The sequence below is a fragment of the Choloepus didactylus genome, chromosome 2 (assembly GCF_015220235.1).
Source record: "Choloepus didactylus isolate mChoDid1 chromosome 2, mChoDid1.pri, whole genome shotgun sequence".
NCBI lineage: Eukaryota > Metazoa > Chordata > Mammalia > Pilosa > Megalonychidae > Choloepus > Choloepus didactylus.
In genome coordinates, this window is record NC_051308.1 from 106,225,975 (window position 1) to 106,233,162 (window position 7,188).

At 35.4% G+C, this 7,188-nt stretch overlaps 1 pseudogene; it reads right to left on the reverse strand.

Moving 5' to 3' along the window:
• Nucleotides 1–4,011: 4,011 nt before the first annotated feature.
• LOC119526501 lies at nucleotides 4,012–5,055 on the reverse strand (annotated as a pseudogene).
• Nucleotides 5,056–7,188: the final 2,133 nt, after the last annotated feature.

Sequence of the window (7,188 nt, forward strand, 5' to 3'; positions counted from 1 at the left end):
TTGTCGGTCTAGCTTTTGTCAATTTTTTCTGATACTTTCAAAAAACAACTTTCAGTTTTGTTGATGCTTTCTATTTTTTTGTTCTCTATTTCATTTTCTTCTGTGCTAAGCTTTTTAATTTCTTTTTTCTGCTTGCTTTGGGGCTACTTTGTTCTTTATCAAGTTCCTCCAGGTGGACAGTTTGGTCTTTGATTTTAGCTCATTCTTATTTTTAATGTATGAGTTTAAAGCTAAAAATTTCCTTTTCAGATCTGCCTTCACTGTATCCCATAAGTTTTTTTTTAGCATTTATAAGATATGTTTATTATTTTTCTGACCAAAGCACAATGATCTTTAAATCTTCTTAAACAAATAAATATGAAGAAAAGTATTTGAGAAAATAAAACACAAATGAGAAATTTAACCATTAGCATTTTCTTGTCTACTTCATAGTTTACCTATATTTAATCTAGGGGAAAAAATTTTGAAGCATTACTAAAATGCTAACTGAGTAATTTACCAGAAATTTAGCACATGCATTTCAAGGTTTCACTGCTAGGAATTTTGTTAAGACCAGTTTAATCATTAATAACACTATATAATAGAGCATATGGAATATATGTCATTAGATGTGATCCTTGTCCACCACCCTCAGATTTAAATCAGAATAAAGCTTGAATTCTGCCAGGCTCTGAACCCCAGTGTTCCCAACCCAAACCCTGGAAGCAAAGAATATGCCCTGTCACATAGCTAATTAGCTGAAATAACCAATTAGTTGAAATAACTAATTACTAATCAAACAAATCTCTTAAATCAATTCATAAATAAAATCAATGAGTTGAGGGAAGATATGGCAAAAGAGATGAAGGATACAAAGAAGTCATTGGGCAATCATAAGGAAGAACTCAAAGTTTGAAAAAAACACTATTGGCAGAACTAAGGGGAATGAAAAGCACAATCCAAGAGATGAAAAACACAATGGAGACATACAACAGCAGATTTGAAGAGGAAGAAGAAAAGATTCATGAACTGGAGGACAGGACATCTGAAGGCCTACACACAAAAGGATAGGGAAAAGAATGGAAAATTATTAGCAGCATCTCAGGGAATTGAATAACAACATGAAGCACATGAATGTACATGTCATGTGTCATGGTTTTCCCAGAAGGAGAAGAGAAGAGAAAGGGGGCAGAAAGAATAATGGAGGAAATAATCAATGAAAATTTCCTATTATGAAAGACATAAAATTACAGATCCAAGAAGTGCAACATACCTTAAACAGAATAGATCTGAATAGACCTATGCCAAGACACTTAGTAATCATATCAAATGTCAAAGACAAAGAAAGAATTCTGAAAGCAGTGAGAGAAAAGTGATCCATCACATACAAGGGAAGCTCTATAAGAGTACATGTGGATTTCTCAGTAGAAACCATGGAGGCGAGAAGGCAGTGGTATGATATGTTTTAGATATTGAAGAGAAAAACTACCAACTAAGAATTCTATATCCAGCAAACTGTCCTTCAAAAATAAGGGAGAGTTTAAAATATTCTCAGAGAAACAGACAGTGAGAGTTTGTGAACAAGATACCTGCTCTACAGGAAATACTAAAGAGAGCACTACAGATAGGAAAAGACAGGAGAGAGATGTTTGAAGCACAATATTGGGTGATGGTGGCACAATAATGTAAGTACACTGAACAAACATGACTGTGAATGTGGTTGAAAGAGAAAGGTTAGGGGCATGTAGGACACCAGAAGGAAAGATAGATGATAAAGACTGGGACTATATAACAGTGAAACCTACAGTGGTCAATGATTGTGATAAAATGCACAAATATGTTTTTACATGGGGGAGAATAAATGAATGTCAACTTTGCAAGGTGTTAAAAGTGGGGCAGTAATGGGAAAATATACAATCAATGCAAACTAGAGCCTATAGTTAACAGTGACATTGCAATATGCTTCCACTAATTGTAACAAAGGCAATATACCAAAGCTAAATGTCTATAAGAGGGGGATATAAGGGAGGGGTATGGGATTCTTGGCTTTGGTGGTGTTGTCTGTCTTTTTTATTGGGTTTTATTTTAATTTCATTTTTTCTTTTGTTGCTTTTTAGTTTCATTTTTCTTTTTTCTTTTTTCTTTTTACTTTTTTGCCTCTTCTTTTTTCTTTGTGGAAGAAATAGAAATGTACTTTTATAGATAGTGGTGGTGAATGCATAACTGTGTGTTTATACAGGGAAACTTTGTTTACTTAGGATGGAATGTATGGTGTGTGAATAAAACAATCTAAAAATAAACAGGGATAGACATGCTGGAGAACATGTGGAGAAAGGGATGTACCTAATCACTGTGGGTGGGGAAGTAGAATGATGCAGCCCATCTGGAGGGCAGTGTGGTGGTTCCACAGGAAGCTAAGTATGGAATTGCCATATGATCCTGCAACTCAGTTGTTGGGTATATACTTGGAAGAAATGAAAAGAAGGACATGAATGGACATTTGCACAGTGGGGTTTATGGTGTCAGTATTTACAGTTTGCAGTGGATAGAGGTGGCCTAAGGTACATTGACTGATGGACAGAATGGCAAACTCATGTATACATACAATGGAGTATTGAGCTGCTACAAGAAGGAGGGAATTTGTGAGGTGAATGGATATTGAGGACAGTATGTTGTATGGAATAAACCAAAAATAGAAAGAAAAACATTATAATGCCTCACTAATATGGACTAACTATGATCTGTAAATTCTGAGAATTGAGTCTGAGAGCATAGGTTATCAGGGGAAGGTTTATTGTAAAGGTTCCTAAATTGTGAGCTCTTAAAGCAGTTACATCTATTCCTGAGTTCAGTGGTTATTTCTAAATTCTGAGATGCTGAGCTCTATGTGTATAACCTAGTTGGTGCCTGGAACTTCAGGTATCTGTGTGACACCAGAGACTCAAAGCCAGAATCCAGCAGTTACGAATGTCAGCATTACCCTATACAACAAAAGTTAAGGAGTCTGAAAAAAGAGATCAGACTTCAATGAGAGATATGAACAAAATGGACTTGGTTAGGACTAAGGTAAATTAGACTAAAGGGTAAAGGATGAGAGTGATGGTATTTTTAAAACTTCAACTTCTGTGTGAGACCAAAGGAAGAGATATTTATTAGGTGCAAAGTCTATTTTTTTTTTTTGTAACACACTTTATAATTTAACTTCTATGGACAGTTTATTCAAACAACATAATTACATGGAATGGTGAATAGGGAGTGAAATCTGGTTGGTTTGTACAGGCTAGTATGAAGAGTAATTTTGGCAGAGAATAAAAATGTATTTGCAAAGCCCCCTTGAGGGACTGGGGGAAAATGTGGAAATACTAAATTTTTCCACCTGGAGAATTAATGATAGTCTCACAAACATTGGGGGCTACCAATTTAGAAGGCCAAGCCCTCAATCTTGGGGATTGCCCTTATGAAGTTTGTTACTGAAAAGGAGAGGCTAAGCCTACTTAAAATGGTGCCTAAAGGTCACCCCCAGAGAACCTCTTTTGTTTCTCAGATATGGCCTGTTGTTTCTGTAAGCCAGTTCTGCAGGTAAACTCATTGCCCTCCCTGTTGTGTGGGACATGACTCCCAGGGGTGTAAATCTCCCTGATGGGGTGGGACATGATTCATGGAGATGAGCTTTGCCCTGGCATCATGGGATTGAGAAAGGCTTCTTGACCAAAAGGCAGAAGAGAAATGAAACAAAATAGTTTCGGTGGCTGAGAGATCTCAAATTGAGTTGATAGGTCATTCTGGAGGTTATTCTTATGTATATATAGATATCCTTTTTTAGTTTTTAGTATATTGGAATATCTAGAAGGAAATGCTTGAAACTGTTGAACTGCAACCCAGTAAACTTTATTCTTGAAAATGATTATATAACTGTATAATTTACACTGTGTGACTGTGTGAATGTGAAAACTCTGTGGACGGGGGTATGGAATGTTTTGGGTGTTCTTTTTTACTTTAACTTTTATTCTTATTCTTTTTTGTGTGTGATAATGAAGATGTTCAAAAATGAATGTGGTGATGAGTGCACAACTATATAATGGTCTGTGAACAATTGATTGTACACTGCAGATGATTGTATCATATGTGAATATTTCTCAATAAAATTGAACTAACCCCACCAAAGAAGACTTTTATCAACAGATTTAGAAGCATCTATTTTCTTGACCTTCCCCATTTCCTTATATAAGTCAATAATTGGCTTTGTTGACTGAAGATATGTTTGAATTCTCTTTTCCAAGCTCTCTCTGTTGTCAGTCCTACAACTACTCTTTCCCCTCTCAGGGCATAGTTCAATAGAGATATCATTATTACAGTCAAAAAACAGAACAAAAGTGACATCTTCCTTCCCATCCATGCTCTTGTTCCAACCTTGAAAGTTGTCTTCATTTCTTGGAAACCCATCAATCAAGAATTTATTCTTCTGAGCATTGGCAGCCATTGTCTGATCTATCTCTCTCTGTAATGAGCTGATGGTTATCTCAATTGGCACAATCTTTCCTTCTTTCATTTACTTTTCAGTGAGTTCACCATACTGTAGATCTAGGTTATTCCTTTCATCATGAAGAAGTTCTCCTACAGAAAAGTGTGTGCAGCCATATTTCTCAATCATGCGGCTGCACTGGGTCCCCTTGCCAGCAGCAGCCCGCTGAGGACAAACATGACCAGTGGCTTCATGGGCAGTGAGGGCAGAGGAGAAGTGGCTGGAGGGTCAGCAGTTGGAAGCTGAGGCCCAGAACGTGCAACTCAGCATACATCACATCTTGGCCCAACTCTGGAGAACTGACAGTGGCTGAGGCAGCAGAGGCACTGATCCTGTAAGTTTTCATTCCTATCAAGATATTTACTGGTCTCACTTGTAATTTCTTTTACTCATTGTTTATCTAAGATTCTGTTATTTGACTTCCATTATTTATATTGATTTTCCAGTTCTCTTTCTGTTAATGATTTCCAGCTTCATTCCATTGTGGTAAGAGAAGACCCTTTGTATAATTTCAGGATTTAAAAAATTTTTGAGACTTGATTTGTTACTCAACATGTGGTCTATCCTGGGGAATGATCAATATGTACTTGAGAAGAATATATAACCTGCTGTTTGGGGATGCAATGTTCTGTATATGTCTGTTAAGTCTAGTTTTTCTCATATTATTCCAGTTCTGTTTCCTTACTGATCTTCCATCTAGATGTTCTATCTGTTGATGTCAGTGGTATATTGAAGTCTCCAACTATTAGTATACAGGTGTCTCTTTCTCCCTTCAGTTTTGCCAGTGTTTGTATCACGTGTTTTGGGGTGTAAATATTTCTGATTTTTATTTCTTATTTGTGGAGCTCTGTTATTAATATATAGTGTTCTTTTTTGCCTTTTTTGAACAGATTTTGACTTAAAGTTTATTTTGTCTAATATTAGTGTATCTAACCCAACTCATTTTGGTTACTATTGCATGGATTCTCTTTTTTCCATCCTTTCTCTTTCAACTTATTTTTGTCTTTGTGTATAAGGTGAGTCTCTTGTTAACGACATATTGTAGGATCATGCTTTTTTTCCATTCTGCCAATCTGTGTCTTATGATTAGAGAATTTAATCCATCAACATTCACTATTATTACTGTAGAGGTAGTACTTACTTCAGTCATTTTGTCTTTTCCTTTTTATATGTCATATTTTTTTGTCTTTCTTTTCCTTTATTGCAACCTACATTTCTGTCTAATTGATCTTTTTTGAGTATCTATCTGATCCCTTTCTCATTTCTGTTCCTGTATATATTTTAAATACTTTTTTTGTGGTTACCCTGGGGTTTGTATTCTACAACCTACATCTATAACCTACTATTTTGAAAAGATACCAACTTAGCTTCACTAGTATACACCTTCTCTGCTCCCATATCCCTCCATTTCCCTCTCTTTATATTATTTTTGTCCCACATCACCTTTTTATATTTTTCATGTCCATTATGAAGTAATTTGACTTTTTCTTGTTCAATTATATTCTGACTTTATAGGAATTAAAGAGAAGAGATATTTGAGGATGCAATACTGTGTTTGGTTATCTTTACTCATTATCTTCACTTCTTCACACTACTCTGAGATACTCTCTCCTGACTTTCCTTCAACCTGCAGAACTCCCTTTAGCATTATTCTGGGGCAGGTCTTTTGTTGACACACTCTCTCAGTTTCTGTTTATCTGTGAATATTTCAAATTCTCTCTCATTTTTGAAGGACAGTTTTGTTGGATAAAGAACTTTTACTGGAAGTAGTTTTCTCTGTCAGTAGCTTAAATATATCATACCACTGCCTTCTCACCTGATTGTTTTCTGATAAGAAATCAGTACTTAGTCTTATATGATGAATGATTTTTCTCTTGCTGCATTCAGAATTCTCTCTTTATCTTTGACATTTGATATTCTGATTAGTATGTGTCTTGGAATAGATATATTAGGGTTTATTGTGTTTGGAGTACATTGCATTTCTTAGACCTGTATATTTATGTCTTTCATAAGAGTTGGTAAATTTTTGGCCATTATTTCCTCAAATATTTCTTCTGCCCCTTCTACTTTCTCTTCTTCTGGGACACCCATGATGCATATATTTGCATGCTTCATGCTGTTACTCAAGTCCTTGAAACACTACTCAATATTTTCTATTCTTTTATCTATCTTTTCTTTTGACTCTATGATTTATATTGTCTTGTCTTCTAGTTCACTGATTCTTTCTTCTGCCTGTTCAAATCTGCTGTTCTATGCCTCTACTGTATTTTCATCTGTATTATTGAACCTTTCATCCTCATAATTTGTTATGCTCCTTTTTAAACTTTTGTATTCTTCTTTATGCTCACATATTCTCTTAATCTCCATTAGCTCTATATCCACCATTAATTTATTTATGGCCATATTTTCCTTCATCTCCCTGAATAGATGTAGGAGACTTGTTTTTGAAGTTCTTTGATTAGTTGTTCCAAATTCTCTGTTTTCTTTCAAGTTTTAATTTGTTTCCTTGACTCAGCCTGATATTCCTGTTTCATAGTATGGCTCATAATTTTTTTTGCTGATGTCTGAGCATCTGATTATTTTGATGTGCTAACTCTAAAGGTCAGTTTCTCCCTCTTGTCTATGGTTTTATTGTTGATTGGCTTTGTGTTAAGGCTCTTCTTTGATGCTTGGTCCAACTTATTCTG